The 19,380-nt window shown below is 35.9% G+C and overlaps 1 protein-coding gene across 1 annotated transcript in view; it reads left to right on the plus strand.

The window, feature by feature from the left end:
• USH2A (usherin) overlaps nt 1–19,380 on the plus strand; it is a 721,517-nt gene that overhangs the window by 225,511 nt on the left and 476,626 nt on the right. The gene's annotated exons all lie outside the window — the stretch shown is intronic.

The following is a 19,380-nucleotide window of genomic DNA, read 5'->3' on the forward strand; positions in this document are numbered from 1 at the left end:
TCTGTATTAAAATGTTATATTTAAATTTGTAACTGAAAATAATCTACCCACCTAGTATTAGAATATTATATATACTACTTTTCTGTGCATCTAATCATGCACATTTATTGAGGATTGTATAAGAAGACCAATTCTAACTTCTTAAACTAGATATCAATGACTATAGATTACTTAAGTATAATCTCAAAATAGAGGTTATTACCAAGGCATCTGTGAGTTCAAAAGCACCTAGATTTTTAAAATAAATTGTTCAGTTATAATGCTTTCATGCACCATTACATGTGCAAGTTAAGAACATAAATTTATTCTTTTCCTCTACTAATCTGCTGAAGAATTTATGGAGATAAATTAGTTTATGGGAATAGTTTAAGTGATGTGGGAGAATTACTCAATATAAAATGGGTATTCAATTCCTGGTTTATATCAGAGTGTGTAAAGAAGCAGTGAATTCAAAATAATTTCATGATCTTGTAACCACAAAATCACGTAAACACTCATGATGAAATAGTCCCTGGCTACATGGGTTAGCAGTACTTTTTCTTTCCAAACCAGAAATAGCAAATAGAGCATTCCCTCCTCTCTGCAACTGATAGGAGAAATCATTGTGTCTTTGGAGAAAAGAATTCTCATTTTTTTTTCCAGAAATGCAGAATAAATTCACTTGATTTACACAAAGAATTCAGTCCTTTCCATCTAATGCCAGTAATCCAAAAGGAAATTGGTAAAAACCACACACTGAAATACTGTTCAGGTTGGCATTCCAAAGGTGACCCTCTCTCTCTGTTACTTTTCTTTCCTATTAGCGAAAACAGATCCATGATGATTGGGGGGAAGGTTTGACTATAGCAGTATCCAGATGCCAATCACACCAGTCTTTTAAATTGCCTTTACTGGTGACCCTGCCCAGAAATCAGGAACTGCCTTTGGGGAGATGGTTGTAGCAAACCACTGGGGAGATGCGCATACATGTGCACCTGGATGTAATTCCTTTTTATTTGTCTTCATGAGAAATGTGATTACTGATGTTAAATATCTTGCAGATGAGAACTCTGTACACTTTCTTCATAATAATGCTGTTCAAGGACACTAAATGATTGTCAGACATTTTTGTCCTGTAGTATTTGCCTTCCCCAAAATGGCTGAGCTAGTATGCTTTATGATACAGAAACACAATTAATTACTGGCCTATGAAAAGAGAAACACAACCCCCCAAATCAATATTCTTTAAAGGCATATATTTTATATTTTTTGCTGTATGATAGTTATGCCTTACTATTACTAATTTTAGTATGTTTAGTGAGCTGGTCAATTTAAACACTTCATTAAAAGAAAGCTGATTATAAGCAGTTACAGTGAAGGTGCAAGTAGGGCAAACTTCTTCAGATACACTAATTAGTAAAAGCATATTAATTCTGACCTTCAGCACCCTTGCTCTCCCAGTATTTGTTTTCCTCTGACTGGGAACAAGTAATTTAGCCAGGAAGTGCTTAAAAAAGAAAAACAGAAACAAACTAAATGAAATGCAAAGTCCTTTCAAGGCAGATTTAAACCACCAATTTTATTTAACCTCTTTTGATGTTAGATTTTGGCCATGGTTGTTGAAAAACAAATATATGAATCTACTCTATGGCCTTACAGTTCCACGAACAGGCAGTAATGACACGTAAACAAAAAAAGCCCGAGTGAGAACGTGGAACTTGGTAGCAAAGTAAAGAAGTGGCTCTCTGGTAATGACGAAGCTCCTGGTGTTCTGATTACAGCGGAATAAGAAGAAATGTGAGTATCAGGTTGAGGACCTCTGCAAGGATCCAAGTGCGTATCTTAGAAGAACAGAGGTCAGCCTAACCCACGTGACACGGATATTGAGAAGTACACATTAAGATCGTATACTTTGTGCTCCCTTTAGTAGTGAGGCGTAGGTAAGCTCTTCAGAAGTGCTTCCAGGTGGCATCGATGACATTGTTGGATGGGAGATGGCCAATTCTCCCCATTCACCAAATTCATCATAAAGGTGCGTTTATCATCCCTGCATGTGTTTTGATCAGATATTTCCAGTGACACATTTTGAGGCACCTTTGTTGCCTTGAAACGCTAATACTGGGGTTTGTCTGGGTGTAGATTTACTCTCACTTTCGAATTTTATCTAGACTGCACAAAGGAATCATTCAACATATGACTTTTTCTTTCACCAAAATTTTTATACCAGTTTGCTGTTGCTCAGGTGGTCAAATTTTTTTAAAATGTCAAGTTGCCTTCGTGTGAAGAGCCTTTTCCCTTTTTTTTTTAACCTTTGAGAGAGTCAGTCTAGAGCAGGTGTTTACAAATTTCTCCTGTAAATGTCCAGACACTGGATATTTTTGGCACTGGGAGCCATGAGGTCTCTGTCCCAGCTATTCAAGTCTGTCATGGCAGCACAAAAGCTGCCATAGGCAATGTGCAAACAAATAAAGATGGTCTCGCTTTTTCACAAAAATAGTGTTAGCCACAAAAACTGGCAACAGGCCAGTATATTTCTCATTGATCTAGAGCCTAGTCCTAGTTCTCAAAATTAATATGTCATTTTATCTTTAGCAACACATTTTTTCCTTCTTCTGTGCTAATGCCAAGAAACCTGAAGATGAGTACAGGATAGTTCAGGCAAAAGAAACAGGAGATAGTCCCACACAACAAATACATAGTAATGCTTGATAAGCAAAAATATACTGAAACAGCATCTTGTTTTCTCAACAGGGACTTACATGGTCAGTAAACTGAGCCGACACTGACCATACCGATATGATAGAATAGAATTTTCACTGGAGCAAACGTTTTTTTGCTAGCTGATAACACTCTTCGGATCAGCTTAAAGCATCTGCTTTTTCTCTCTTTTATTATCGAGCAAATATGTATCATTACCCGATATACGTACCGCACATGCATTCTCACACCACTCATGCCACACTCTCAAACACGTTTTCCACCAGGTCCCTGGGTCCTCTGTGTTGTCTCACATCTACCTACTTAAATTGTCCAGTGTCTTTTTCTTACAATAAACTAGCCATTTGGGAATCTTCTCTAGGGCTTCATTGCTTAAGAAATGGAAATACAAAATTTCCATTTCTTAATGACATTCAGCATTACATAACGCAGATTAATTTTAGTTTCCTTTTCATCCAACTTAAATGAGTAGAAGAAGAACTTTGAGAAGGAAAAGAATTAGAATGGTCGGCAATGATAGCAAAAGTAGCCCCTATGATGGAGATTGCTACTTGTCTGAATAGAGTAAACTATTGTATGTATATTCTTTTAGACAAAAAATAGTTTAAAATATTAAAAAATCTATAGTTTTATTTATCTTATATCAGTTCTGGTAAATACAATGCTCCTAGTAGAATGTATATTGAGATTAATTTCACCTCTATTCAGATTGAAAGAATCAGTAATATTGCCAAACTGCTGCATCTTTCAAGACTGAGTCCTAGTGGTCTGAAGACATGTTTTACAAGGTCATCACTGACTTCCATCTGAGTGGGGAAATATCTGCTAATATTATGAACCCCATTTAATGTCTATACGTTGAAGAAGAAAGCTCATAAGCCCTCAGGCGTTTGTCTGGAGATTCAACAAGGGAAACTCTTACATACAATCTCTTGACTGGGTTGCAGCCTCGGTTTAGAGGTTCTTTGACCTTATGTGCAACTTCAAGGAGACACAAGGAGGGCGGGGGGCGCAGAGCACCTGCTTAGACATTCAGGTCCGCTAAGTCATCCTGGGCCACGGTGCCATGTTCCCCTCACCAGCAAAGGGGGTCCTAGGAGACTTTCATAGAGGAAAGATAGAGACTTAGGAGATATTTATGGGAACAAATGATTTAATGGCTGTACCTCCCAGACAGGCAGAAATTTGAAAAAGAATGCAGATGTCTCTTTCTTGGCTTCTCCTTCCCTTTACTTTTCTCAGCCGAAATCTGTTCCTTCTGTGTTTACCAAAGCAAATATTACTGGTTGCCTGAGACAGAAAGCTGGGAAGTGGCCTTAAATCCCCCTCCTCTCTCACCTCTCTTCCTCATGTTCCAGCAATGGTCCCTCCTCTGGCCACTCGTCCTCTGACCCATCTCCTGGAAGCGCCCACTGGTCCCTGGCTGGTCCCTAGTGCAGGGCTGCATTGTGGGTCTCTATATCAACAGGCTAATTTTTAAATAAGTAATTTAAACTGACCATTTTTCCTGCCATTCTCTTGTTTGAAATCTTTCAATGGTTTCCCATCCAGGTGCCCTGCACAAACTCTTTTCTGCTTACCTGCTGGCCCTTCAGCCTCATCTCTCCATCCATATACCTTCTGCTTTGCTTTCCAGCCTCACGGCCATCTTTCAGTCCCAGGCGCTTGGGTGCGCCACAGTCTCTTAGATGTCCAGGTCTTTGAACATATTGATGCCTTTGCCCAGAATAACCTCTCTTACTTGCAAGGACTTTTAAGTCCTTACACCTGACAAATTCCTACTCATCTTTGAAGTGTCAGCTGGGCTCTAAATTGCCTCCCAACAACCTTCCTCTCATGCAAATCTAGATTAGGGACCTCTCCTAGATACCACAGAAACCAGGTGCTTTCCTATTCTCACCCTTGTCACACTCGGTTTGAATCACTTGTCCACTTATCTGTGTCAGGTAGACTGAAATTATGACTGTTTCCTTCCGTTATAACATTTGTGCCTTGAACACCACAGAACCCATTCCACCTGGGTATGCAGTAAATGTTTTTAAATAATTAACTAAATGATATAGAAAAAGGAAAATCCACAAGAAAGATTATTTAGCTATAAGAATTACTTAATGGTGAGATTCAGTATGCATTAGAATATATTAGATAATTTTGAGAACTACCTTTTTGGATGTTTTGATAGAGTAATAACTCAATTTGCTTAGTTTCTATTGCTCTTCTAAGATGTAGAAGAAAGTGCATTTTAAGCTGTATATTCTTGGAGATGAAAAGGAAATTCTTAATAGTTCTTGGTTGCTAGTGAAGTTACTTGTATGTCAATATGTCAATTGTTACAATTAGATTGCCATACAAGGAGTTTTTTTCTGTCCCACCATAGCTCTCACACTGTGTTGCTGGAAACTAGGTGTTGCACATCTCTTAGATACAGAATCTCCTTAGGCTTATTAAATTTTGAAGTTAATGAATATTTTGACACTTTTACCTATACATATCATTAGGGCTTATTGCAATAGGTTTAAGATGACAGTCATAATAAACATATATAGTACAATAAAAAGCACTTTTAATCTTGAAAGTGCTTTATAAACAACAGTGATCAATGCTATGGATGGATTAACAGCATCAAACTGATTGAATTCTATTTCAAGGGCAATGGAGGTATTGATGTCGGCATTCCAGTTCAGAACGAAGGCAGTGACGGTGGTAGTAAAGCAGGGCCTGCAGTCAGATTCCCCAAGTTTAAAATCTGGCTCCCCAGTATCCGTGCAACTTTGTATGGATCACTTCTCCACTCTGTAATTCAGTGTCTTCATCTGTAAAATGGACAACTGTAAGATTTCAGAGTAGGAGTCACTGTAGAGGATACACACACAATATCTTTGTGATCGTTATTGTATATGCATTTATGGTCAACATTTTTTAATTCAGGATTTTGAGTTATGTGCCTTTCCACCTGTACATATATTTTATGTGCCTAAATGACATAAATCTTGATGCTTCTTTTTTGTAACTCCTCTCTACTACATCTCTCTCTGATAATTCACTTCATTTTACTTAATCTGTGAACTTCTGCCCTTTTGTTTTTTTAGTCACCTTTCTCTGGAGGCTTAGATGCTCTACATCTCATTTCTGCATTTCTGGTGGCTTCCTTTAAATTGTAGCATGTGTTTGTAAACCAAACTCTATTTCTTCTTTTCTTGATAATCAGTATACTTAGAAAAAATAAGACTCCTTCAGTGTGTCCATCTCCTCACCTACCAATCAATCCTCAGTCTGTTACCTGAATTTTTTCTTCTCCTACTTCATTGTAAGTGATTTCTTCAAGATTATCAACAATTCTCAAAACAAGACACTTTTCTTCATCTCCATCCTATATGACCCTAAATAATAATGATACCATTATATCCTTTGAAAAATATGGACAAATGAAATATTTTTACTAGGTTTCCCCTTCTATTTTCTACAAACAGTTTTTCAAGTTTTTGGCTCTCTTTTCTACATCCACCTTGAAATGGAGGAACTCAATCACTTAGTCAGTCCATATACAGATCTTTCTCAATTTCATCCCATTTGCCAGATTCTATGATTAAGGGAAACAATATGAGTAAAACAGGTACAGTCCCTAACCCTAAGGAGCTTAAAGTCTTGCAGTGAAAACATGCATCAAATGCATAATTAAATAATTACAGGTGACTTCTCTCTCTGGTATGAGAGACCTGACAGTCTCCAGCTATGAGGCATATAAAAAAAAATCCTCCTGCTGAGAGGAAAAGAAAATAAGCTAGATAAAATTTCCTTAAAATATGTGTGCTTAAAGACATTATTGGGTGACTAGGGCTGCAAGGACTTGTAGTATCAAGATCCCAGAAATAAAGTAAACTAAACCATTTAGATGAGTCTTTTAATTATCTTTGCTTTTTCTTTCTGTCTTATTTGCTATATTGCATTGTCTTGGGGGAGAAAAGCATGGCTTGAGAGACAAAAAAAGAGAGTTCAGGGCCTACCAAGGATGAGGGGTCCTGATAAATATCCCAGGCTTCTGGTTAAAAACCCATATCAGTAAAAGCAAACCGGGGACAGATGTTTTTCCAATACCTGAAATAAATCCTCAACCCATTTCAGCTACTGATAAGATAAAAGTTATCTGCCTGGCAAAAATATTTCAATATTTGCTGAAAGGAGGTAAAATCAATCAAAGTCTATAATTTTTTAGACACAGTATCTTTTATTCAATTGAAAATTACCAGGAATACCAATAAATAGGACCAAAAATATATAAAAATGAATAAATCCTAAAGTAATCTAGATATGTCATGCACATACTCATATACATATATTTGTATATATTTACATATACAATACACATAGATATATATACATTTGTATAATAAACGTGTACACATATGTATATATACATGTACACACACACATATATATACATGTATACATAAAGACTTAACTATGGTTAATATTGTCAAGAAAATAAATGAAAAGATACAGAATTTAAATAGAGACCTGGAATATATTGATAAAGAAATTCTGGAACTGAAACAATAACTAAATGAGGATCTCAGTAGATAGAACTTTAATTCCATTCCTGATGGAGTAAATGGTATTAGACGTTTTATCTTAAACTATGAACATTTGAATGCATATATTATGAAAAAGAATTGTTAAAAATCAGTGTTCTAAGCTTCCAACTAAAGAAGAAACTAGAAAGCAAAAATAGCAAAGCCCCCCGAAAATTGAAGGGGGGAACGTAAAAAAATAAAAGCAAAAATCAACAAAATAGAAAATTAAAAATATAATTTAAAAAAAGACCCAAAAAAATCTGTGATTCAACTATATTAACCTACTAAAGATGAAATTTTCTAAATTATCCCCATAGATTCAATAAATATGTGATAAAATATATATTTCTAATATAATTCTCAGCTAGGTTGCTGAGAATGAAACATCTGAAATGAAATGTCCTGGTGAATGTGTTTTCATAAATAATTACTAATTGTGAAATATTGAATGCTTTCCCTCCCAGAGGTCAAGGGCAGGATAGAGAAGTCCATTATTGCTATTTCTTTTCAATGCTGTACTGGAAATACTAGCCAGAGCATTATAGCAAAAATAAATAAATACCTTCAACTTGAAAATAAAAAAGGATTTCATGTCTGCAGAGTCCAAAAGTAAACTGCAGAAAACTCTTGTAACACATAACAGGAACATTTAACACAGTCTAGAGAGCTCATGAAAGCCTCCCAAAGGAAGAGGTTCATAACATGACAAATGAGGTGTGAGTTAGCTCCGTAGAGGAAGTGGCATGTGTAAGACCTTTGATGTGGGAGATGATGTGGTGTATAAAGAAACACACATGAACAAATGAGCAAATCTTGGAAAATCCAATATGGCCAGAGCACAGAAAGCAAGAGGACTGGTGACTGATGAGGTTGAAAATAACAAGGGGCCAATTGATGCACTTTTAAGATCATCATATTCAGGATTTTGAATTTAATTTTATCATCTTTAAAAGACCACTGTGCAAGTTGGGGTCTAATGTGAAGAATGTTTTTTATAAAGGTTTGCTAAATTAAGTTGATATTTTTAGTAAGATTGTGCATGTACTTTTTATAGATTAACTCATTAAAAGTGACTGTTTCATTAATCATGTATTAGTTTTGTCTACAGAATGTCTCAAAAAATGTTAGCACTTCTTTATAAAAGTAGCCTGAATAAGTAGATAAAAAAAAAGCAACTTCTGAATAATACTACAGATCCTAATCTCTGGGGAGATACCTAGAAGTCTGCATTTGATCCAGAACAAGATCTCCATATCTACTCTGTTAAATATACCTACTAAATGGCCCAGCTATTTTTCTCTGGGGTATTTGTCTAAGAGAAATGAATTTGTCTACATAAAAGGCATGTACATAAATATTCATAGAACTTATGTTCACCGTGGCCAAAAACTGGGAACAATACAAATATCCCTCAAAAAGGTGAATAGATAAACTGTGGTATGTCCATACAATGAGACACTACTCAACAATGCAAAAGGATAAATTAATGATATAAGCAACATGGGTAAATTTCAGTTGATAGGTTAAGTAAAGAAAGCGGAAGAGTACTTAATAATAATCCCATTTACATAAAATTCTTAAAAATACAAACTAATATATAGTGACAAAAAAGATCAGTGATTGTTCAGGGCTGAGGAACAGGAAATGAAAGAAATGTCCTATAGTAACTGTAGTGGTGGTTTTACAGGTACATACATCTCAAAACTTACTGAATTATACCCTTTAAATAGATGTAGTTTATTGCATGTAAATTATATCTCAGTGAAATGGATAAATGAAAAAGTTCTTCAGGTGATTCTTGCAATATTCAGGTATGAGAACCATTGATCTGCACTGTGATGGCAAATTGCTTTAACTTTATTTAGAGAAAAATAAATCAATGCTTGTATTATTTAATTTACTGTTCTTGAACTTCTTTAGATAGAAACTTAAGCAATGTGTATACTTTAGATTAGGTGCAACACTCTAAATTTCACCTGAAATGAATTGGCATCCACTATATATATATTAAGGCATAGTTAAAATGAGTTTTACTAAGCTGTAATGACAGCAAGATTCTGCATAATTTCAACAGAATAACATTTTTTTTTTTTTGTACAGAATAGGTTTCTTTTGATCTCATTCACATTAGTTCAAATTTAAAAACAGAAAGGACTGTGGTTGGTTTATTCTTCAGGTATTTTATTATAAGAAAGAATTTAATCAGCAAAAGTATGAAATACACATTTTAATATGCAGCTGACCAGTTCTTGCTCTGGTGTTATTGTGCTTCTGTAATGTATTTTTCATAGCTCATAATTGGTGTTAATATGCTATGCTATTAAGTTTAACTGAGAAAAATAGTTTGCTGAAAACTGATTTCTTCTGCACACTTATAAATTCAGTAGTCAGAAAAAATTAAAGAAATATAATTAAGGATTGAAAATCAATTTGACACTCACTTAGAATGTGTTGAGTGGAGGTAACAAGCAGCAGCCTACATCTGATACTGTTCTCTTTTGTTTATTTCATAAAACTGCAAATTAGAACTTTAATTTACAGAGATGTTAATGAGTCATTAAAAACTTATAGCAAATACCCTATTTGGGGATTTTTTTCCCTTGTGCTTAATACATTTCGTGGGCATGTGTAACACAATACACTTAGGAATAAGGTATCCCCTGCTTGCCAAAAGTTCACTATGAAGGCACTTCAGTTTTAGGGAAGACCTAAATTAGTACCTGTGTTCACTGACCAAAGGAAATCTGAAGAGAATTTTCATTTTTATGAAAAAAAAACTGCTACTGTACTGATGTAACTCTTTCATAAAAGTGAAGTGTCTTAACGTGAACTTTCAGAAACCTGGGCAAACTCTTTGTGTTGTGCCATTTCAACATAGAAAAGATTTTTTTAGGCCCACTCTACTTTTGGATAGTGGGAGAAACCTGTGCTAGTCTAAACTGCGCATAGGGAATGAAAGCTTTTTAAACATTACAGCTCATTGAAGGACAAAAACAGTGCCTGTTAATTGTTTTCCAATGTGATTAACTTATCCACTTACTTTGTTCTGCCTGTTGTTGTTAGTGTCAGGTATGCAGTAGGCATACTGTTGGATTATGAGGCTATAGCTGCAAACAGTAAGCCCGTCTCCTGTTCTCACAGGCCTTATGGGAATCCACGGCTGGTTGACTGCTTTTAACCATTATAATAACATACTGCTATTTTTCTGCCCAACAGTGTGCTATACCCCAAACCAAGCAATCAATGACAAAAAATCCTTAAATACTGGATTAGGACTAAACATTAAAAGAAGATGAAGAAACCTGAGCTATAGATGTAAATAGATTGGCAGTCGTTTCAGACACCCTTTAAGGTATTGGTCTAACACACAACTACTCCATCTTACCGCACCGCCCCCGCTCCCTCAAGGAGGGACACATGGCCACTTTATTTGTTCCATGGACTCTTGTTCGACTAGTCACAGCTGGGTCGTAGGAATGCTTGATCCAAGGGAACTGATCCAGTTCTCTCAGGAATTTGGAACTGGAACTCAGAGCTAACCTGTCAGTCTGTCTTATCTGTTGAATATAATAGATAAATTCATTGAAATAAGAAATAGTGAGAGGTGTACTACTGTGGCACTCGGAGGAAATGAGAGCGAGAGCAAAGTAGATGAACAGAAAGCAGCAGAAAGGAAAAGTAGAATGAGAAGGTTCTTGAAGGTTTCCCCACTCCATGTAAGGGCCTCCCCCAGGCTTTGCTGCATTCCTGGACTTGAGGCCCAGAACACCCATTTTTGCTGAATAATAAACTCCTCATTCTGCTCAAGTCACCTTGGGTCTGAGTATGCAACCAGAGAGTCATAACTTAAAAAGGCTTATGAATGGAATTTCAAGTCATGGGAATGGGTTAAATGACTCAGGGTCACGGAAAGCTTGGGAGGATAGCAGGCCTTCAGGAATAGGGAGATAGTTATAGACAAACCAGGAAGGAGTAGTCGGGCTTGTAGATAGAGAACCTGACTGAAAGTCAAGGAAAGATTCATGAATTAGGTAACGGCTCCTAGTATGACGTGTTGCCCAGTGGTCAGGTGGGCTAAAAACTGAAATTGGTGGTTAGATTTTATCATTTTTAACTGTCTTGCTACTTTACTAAATTATTTTTAAAATCTATTTGATAATTTCTAGGCCCTTCTAGAAATTTCTAGTATAATGTAAATTTATAATATATACTTGATAACTTTTTTCAGAAGATGCGCATTCCTTTTAGCCAATGATATTCTTAAAGCTTGGATGAGAAGTGTTTTGGTTAGTTTGGCTTTGTGAATTTTCAAGGAAAAGCCATACTAAAGATTTGTTTGCCAAGTATTTTAAAACTACCTGTAGTCCAGGATGTAAAATTTAGTCTAGATGGTTAAAATTCTATGAGAATCTCTTGCTCTTCCCTCCATCTTTCTTCCGTTCTCCTCTAAAAGAGCTGTTTTTAAACTAGGAGTTATTTTTCATCTGTATAGCTAAGGAAGATTAGCTCCATTGTTACTGATGCTCTTGATATTTCCTCACCGTGTAACATGTGGCAACAGATTCTTAGCCAGTCTGATAAGATAAAGTGTTCATAATACTTAGAGGATAAAAGAGTATCATCTCTACCCCAGATCCCTTTAAATCCAATCTCCTGATCTGGGTGAGATTACAATTTTTGCTCTCATTTACTAGTTCTTCCCCAAAGGAAGTTCTGATATAGCTACTGGGCCTCTGGCTTATATTTTGACAGTCAAAATAGCAGGTAAGATTTTTTTTCTGCTTAACAGATACAATAGAAGACCAAGGTTTCCTGCACTGGAGTCACTGACCTTGCCAAATCCTTTCATATTTTCTCTAGATTCGGTCCTGCAAGATCAAATATTAAGTAAGTCTAACAGTTCAGCTAAATTCCGTAAGGTCATCTGTCACATCACGTGCAGAGTAATTGATCTTAAGTTAATTGGTCATTAGTTTCATGGTTTGTATTTCTGGTTTTCTAGTGGAGTTTCCAGAAACTTTTATGGAAATGAATATATACATTCTATAAATAAAATTCAGTTACCCTTCTTTTACCCATCTCATTCTAATTGTTTGCTTTTAAAAAGCTAATTTTATTGTGTTAAGTAATCCTGGAGGGGTCAGCAATGGATTTTCTACTCTGCAAGTATATTTCAGTCATAAATGGAAGGATCGTGTTTTTCATCAAATCAAAAACTTTAAACATTACTATTTGGAGGTATGATAATATTCATTGACCCACTCCCTATTTATTAAGCACCTAATGTTTATGAAATGCTGCCCTAAGGAATATGACTTAAAAGAAAGATTAATAAGTTAATTTTACTAATTCTTGTCCTCAGGAGCTCTAATTTATGCTAGTTAACATCTTAGGAAATGTCTACACTGTGATGCTATTATATTAAAACAAGAAGGAAAACAGGTAATTGCTACCCTGTGTTGTATTAGAAGAATTGTCAAGGATAAAATAAATAAGCTGATTATTGGACTCCACTTGGCAATCCTTAGCCCTTGATAGGAATACCATGTTCCATTTGGGATGGCACACTTCTTAAAACATAGACAAATTTGCCAGAGGTTTCAAAAGAGAGCAACAAAAAATGATGAAGGGCTTTGAAAATGGGGCCTCTAAGAAAATTCTGAGAGACCTGAGAATGTTCAATCTTAAGGAAAGAAGACAGAGGGGACACATCATAACTGTTTACAGATGCATAAAGGGTTGTTATGGAGAGGAGAGGGACCTATTTTTCTCATTAGTCAACAAAGACACTTCAAGAAGTAATGGATTTGAAACACATGGGGGGAAATTCAGGTTAAATATTAGATTAAATTAGGTAAAATTTAAATATTTAAAATTTTATGATTCTAAGCATAATTAAGCTGTGGTGACTAAATCAAGTTAGAATTGGCATAGGGATATATGCATGATACCAAATCAGATCTGAATGCAGGGGGTTAATAATTAAAAGTGCTTACATTTGCATAAAATGTTAGCATATTTCAAAGTACTCTCATATGTGTATTATTTTACTGATCTCTCACCAATCATAGGAAATAGTCGGGAGAGTGTCAATTAGTTTACAGCTGAGGAAATGGAATTTCATGGAGGTTAAATGTTTTTGTTACCCCCTCCATTCTAATTTGACAAAAATAGTAAGTGGTCTCGAACCAGACAAGCAACACTAGGAGTCAGTTCTTCAGATTCTCTGTCAAGGTGTTTCCCATTGAATCTTGCTATCTTTTCATTTGTAATATGATTCTCATTGTGGGGAATTATTATTGAATCAGTTGAGTTTTGTTTGTTTTGTTTTTGATTTTGGCTCTAAGGGACTAAATATATGCTATGAGTTTCCTTTTCTCATATTCATTAATGAAGGTGAGAATTGGACAAACCGTAAATGCTAGACTGACCAGCAATTTTGTTTACATAGAGGAACAAGAAATACAATGGGACGCATATCTATTTTATCTGTAGCTATGATTTTGGTATTTACAATTATGGAATAAATTCAACACTTTAATATTACATTTGACAAGTCATTGTCAAACCAAATATCATCCCCTGGAGGTAGATTGGTATGGTAAGACTCTGCTATGTACCATTACCTACTAGTGGAGACATTTCCATGTCACCTTTTATGAATTTCATACTCCACACTCCTCATTTGTAGAATGAAAAGCATAATATCTTCTGGTCTCTTACAGACTTACAAGAAGGACCAACTGAGAAAATAGATGTCAAAGTACCATCGCTTGTTCAGAGAAATAAACCATAAGCTCTAACTTAGCATTAACTCTGAATGGGAGGAAATGTGTGTTGTTTTTGGTGTGCTGTAGTTACTTCAGCTTAATAATCCCTATTTTCATTTTCAACCAAACCTCCTGTTTTTATTTTTATTTTTGTCTAATTTTGGATCCCAGAGGTCAAAGCCAATGTCTTTTCTAGAATTTAAAATGTACTAGCATTTAAAATACAAAATGTAGGTATTTAGCAATTTGGCGGTGAGTTTGGTGAGTGAGTGAACAAATGAATGAATATTTTCAGTTGGGTGCTGTGTCTGAGATGTGAACAAGAGGTTAAAAGTGCTTTATATCATAATCTCAATGTACTCCTTAATAGAGTGATGTAGTGATTATGTATATAATATATATTTGCATGTATAATACAATATGTATTTACATATAATTAACCTATATGTCAGAGTTTCATATCTGAGACTACAAGGAACTCAAAATCTGGGGGAGGAGACAGACTTGCAGACTATGACAATACTTTAAGGGAAACTGTTTTCCTTAAAAAAGGAAGTAGCTGATACCAAAATGTTGCCCAGGGAAGGCCATTTGACTGGCTGCCAAGAGGCTCATGATGTCAGAGAAGACTTTTTGGAGTCCTTGAACCATGCACACAAATTGTGTGGTGAAGTAGTCCAGGAGGCAGACTGTACTGAAAGGCTCTTAATATGTATTCTGAACTTGTGAAAGAATAGAGGCATTTTAAGGGAAAATTCCAGCTTCCTAGACTCCTGCAATGCCCAGTAGGGTGCCTCCTTCCCCACGGAGCCCAGAGTACCCCCCAGCAGCAATCCTGTAGGAAGGCTGCAGCAGGAGGCTTACTAAGATGATACAGAAAAGCTTAATGGCCCCCTGCACATAATGTTGAAAGAGGCTCTAATTTCTGCTTTCTTCTGAGATTAACGTGTGTATATTGCAGGTTCAAAATGGTAACAATCTTAATTAGAGTTGCAGGAAGTTGTATAATATACTCCAGTCTTACCTTTTTCAGCACATCAAGTAACAATCTATCTGCTACATTCTGAAGCTGGATGGAGAATGAACACTGTAATTTGAGTAAATGGGATCTTGGCCCCACCCCCATTTGTTTTTAAAGTTAGTCACAGAGTTTAACATGCAAAGAAGTAAATCTCCCAAGGGAACAATCCGGTTTCATTTACGGCGGAAAGGCGTATGTTGTTACTGATGAGGCCTCTGCTGTGGAAGCAGGGCCCACCCCGGGGAAAACCTGAAGTAAGCCTTGTGCCTTTAGCATCTGTACAGCCCAGCTCAGCAGCCTCTCTCAAGAGCCTGTGGTCATCATATCCACCCAAGGTTCCTTGTGCTTCTTGAGGCTGTTCCCCAAGGCCTGCTCTTCCACGTGACCACCTTGTGGCACTTGCCTGCCTCTCTTAAGCTAAAATGTACCTATGTTGTACCCCATCCCTCCAGGGCCCTGATCTGTACAGTAGGCTGATCTGACAGATGTCAGTCACACTGATAGTATGTCAATGGCAGCGGCATGTTTCTGGACGTTTTGTGCCCTCACCAGGACTGAAGGTTCCCTTACTCAGAGGCCTTCCAGAGATAATCTTAGGACTCAAAACATGAGATCAAATTGCAGCTCTGTGGAAGCCAGGGTTTTGGACTAGCAGGTCTTATTATAGCTCTATTCATAGGTCCACTCACATGTGACAGTTTCATTCTTTTTTTAAAAGCATATTTATTGGACATCCACAAAATATCAGTCATTGTGTTACAGCACAAAGATACCTAAGCAAACAAGCCATAACTCATGGCTTTAGGAAGTTGAGGAGATGTAGTACTCTATATAAATGTTCCATATAAATCATTTCACTTCATTCAAAATGTTTATTGTGCAGCTGCTATGTGCCAGGCACTGTGGATGGTGCTGGGGAGCAAAATAAACAAAATCCCTGCTTTTGTGGAGAGTGCATTCAAAAGAGGCTCAGCAGGTGAGCAGGAATCCATGTTAATTATTTGTTCACTCACCAAAATGAAACTTTATTTTTCTGAAGTTTATTATAAAATTATTATTTTTAAACCTCATATTAAGAAATTCAAGCTGTCTTCAGTCACACTAAGGATTAGAATAATGTTACTGTTTTATTTTAATCACATTTAGAACAGCCCTTATTTGAAGTCATCTTACTTAGAATTTTTCATAAAGTCAGTTAATTACCTTCTAATTAATTTTTTGTGTGTGTTCCCAAAAGTTGGGAAGAGTAAAGAGATAGGGCATGACTCTGTAGATTTTAGATAAAGTGTGAGAACAGATCAATGCTCATGTAAATTAGAACTCAGGAAAAGTACTGAACAGCAGGATCATATTATCAAAAATCTGGCTGATAGGTTTTGAACTCACTGAACTGAATCTATTTAGAAGTACATTTTAGGAAGACTAAATAAACATCAACACTATGTTCTTTTCTAAGTCAGGATCTTACTTTATCTATTTTCCAGGTGATGAAACACTATCTGTTATTAGTGTTATCAAGTATATTGAACAGTCAGTCTACAAGTTAATAGCAATACACAGGCATATAGTCCTAGGACTCAAAGACAAGAAAATGAATTTTTATATTTTTTATTATGCAGAGGAGAAAAAATTCAATACCTTGAGTCAGCTGTGACTCAAGGGTCCATTATAACTGCAACGTTTTTAACAGCCTACGGTATGGGAGATGAATTTTGTTCTAAAGTGGTGACATGGGCAAATATATGCCCCTGGGAGAAATTTCAGGCAAGTTGAGAGTCTGATCTAAGCAAAAATGGACAGAACATGGAAGATGGAACTCCACACTTGCTTCCTGACCTTGGCAGATGTTCCTCAGCTGTTGGTAATTAAAGCAAATACTGAAGCTGAGAAAATGAAGAAGGAATAAAGGGATGAGAATAATCAGAATTGTAAGAAAGTATATATATATATATATCAAGTCAGAGTAAAATAGGAGTGGTGTCACTGACAAAAGTGGCCGTCCTTTGTGGGATATGGAAGCTACAGGTTTAGATTAGCAAAAGGGAAATATATATATATATATATATATATATATATATATATGTATGTATGTATGTATGTATATATGTATAAACGTTTATCTACATTGAATTCTGACTAGAAAAATTCATCAGCTGTTTTGGTTTCCTTTCTCCTTTTTCCATTCCAACCTTGCAATATCTTCCTGAAATCTTTCTGGGTGGTTGACGGCCCTGACGCCATGCCCATTCCTTTCATCAAGAAGGGCTTCCTGCCCTGAGTCACAAGCAGGGAGAAAAGAAGGTTATATAACATCTACATGTTCTTGCTAGAACAGAGTCAAATAAAAATTAAAAGTTCATCAAGTGATCAGGTAGAAGTCAATATAAAGGTCAATAAAAAGAAAGGATGAGTCAAAAGAGAGGACTTGGTAGGCTGGAAAATGCCAGGAAAAATAAAAGGCAGAAAAAATCCTTGTGGTAAGATCTCACGGTGGCCTCGGGGAAGTGCATGATAAAATTAAATGAAGCTCGTCACCCATGAAAAAGGGCTACAGTTGGAGCAGTAGCTGCACTGACTACATAGCAGTAGTGGCTCTTTAACCTAAGACAAAGGTAACAGATTTTTGTTTTGCTAGCTTTTTGACATTTATTTATTTATTGTCTTTACTCAACTGAATCCTGCGTTTTTGAGCAATACGCTGTTGACTGGCTTACCAGAACTACTATCTGTTAACAGGTCTACTAGGTGCTAGCCATTACCCTATACTCCAGGATACAAAGATTAGTAATGTACCCTTTTGGCTTTCAAAACACTTGCAATCTTGTAACAATATGAGATTGATTTTTATGTATTGCTTTCTTATTATAATCTGATTCTGATCCAATCACATTTTCTCTACATATCACAAAAATAATTCTTTTGGGAAATTACCTAAAGGAAACTAGAATAAACCTAGAAAGGTTTCATAAATGTTTTATCAGTGAATTTGACTCCCCCATTGTACTAAAGTATTCATCTTTTCCCTTTTTAAATCCAAAATATGTTAGCTTTAATTAATGTAAACCAACTGTATTAACAAAATTTGTCTACAAATTTTGAAAACTGAGGTTGATCAATAAAGATTGCTCTAGTAAATTGATTGCCATTTGATTCTGTAAACATACAATTTTTTATCCTGAATGAAAAACCAAGTAAAATGAATAACACAAAATAGTCACACATTATTTAAATTTGGATTAGCAGTCTGACCCTCTCGTATTTCCAAATGGTCATCATTTCCCACTTCAAAGAAACATTTTACATGTCAATGAAGAGTTTTATAAGAATGGGTCAGTAATTTCAAGAAGTTGAGATTGTATGTTGTAAGGTCTTTATGTATTATAAGTCTCAAGTCCAGTTTCTTCTTTATTCCCAATGGGGTAATTTATCGTATAGACCTGTGAGTCCTAATCAAAATAAATTATATGCTTATTTCTCTCTGGCATGACTCAACATAAAATATGCTTTTCTAAACTTTATGCAATATATATCATGTACACTATGGCATACATATATATATATATATACCTCAAAATTTTTAACATTCTAAATTAAAAAATATTGTACAAAACATACTCTTTTTATATCTTATGGCACTTACAGCAATACTTCATGCAATTTAGTATTTATTCTTATAATTATTAGTGTATTAGTTTGCTAGGGCTGCCATAACACAACCCCACAAACTGGGTGGCTTAAACAATGGAAATTTTTTGCCTCAGAGCTCTGGAGGTTAGAAGTCCAAGATCAAGGAAATCCAAAGGTCGTTCTCTTCTGAAGGCTAGAAGGGGGAATCTGCTCAAGGTCTCTCCCCAGTTTCTGGTAATTTGCTGGCAACCTTTGGCATTTCTTGGTTTCCCCTGCATCACCCTGACCTCTGCCCTCATCATCACATGAGATCCTCCATCTGTGCATGCCTGACTCTTTGTAGGGCATTCTTTTTTAATGACACCAGTCACACTAGAATAGAGATTCATCCTCCTACAACATGAGTTCATCTTAACTAATGACACATGTAAAGACCTTATTTCTAACGAAGGCCATATTCTGATGTACTGAGGGTTTGACTTCAACATATGAAGTTTGTGGGGAGACAATTCAACCCCTATCTGCATAACTGATGAGAAAGGAAAGAATCAATCGGATACAGGAAGAGAAAACCTAATCAAGAAGAAAGAAAATAGCCCTCTTCTCCCAAAGTCCTCACATTTAATTAATGTAATAGAAAATTATGAATTTGTGGATGGTGTGGCGGCATAGTGTGGTAACTAAAGAAGTTGGA

The sequence above is a fragment of the Manis javanica genome, chromosome 14, assembly GCF_040802235.1.
Source record: "Manis javanica isolate MJ-LG chromosome 14, MJ_LKY, whole genome shotgun sequence".
Taxonomy (NCBI): domain Eukaryota; kingdom Metazoa; phylum Chordata; class Mammalia; order Pholidota; family Manidae; genus Manis; species Manis javanica.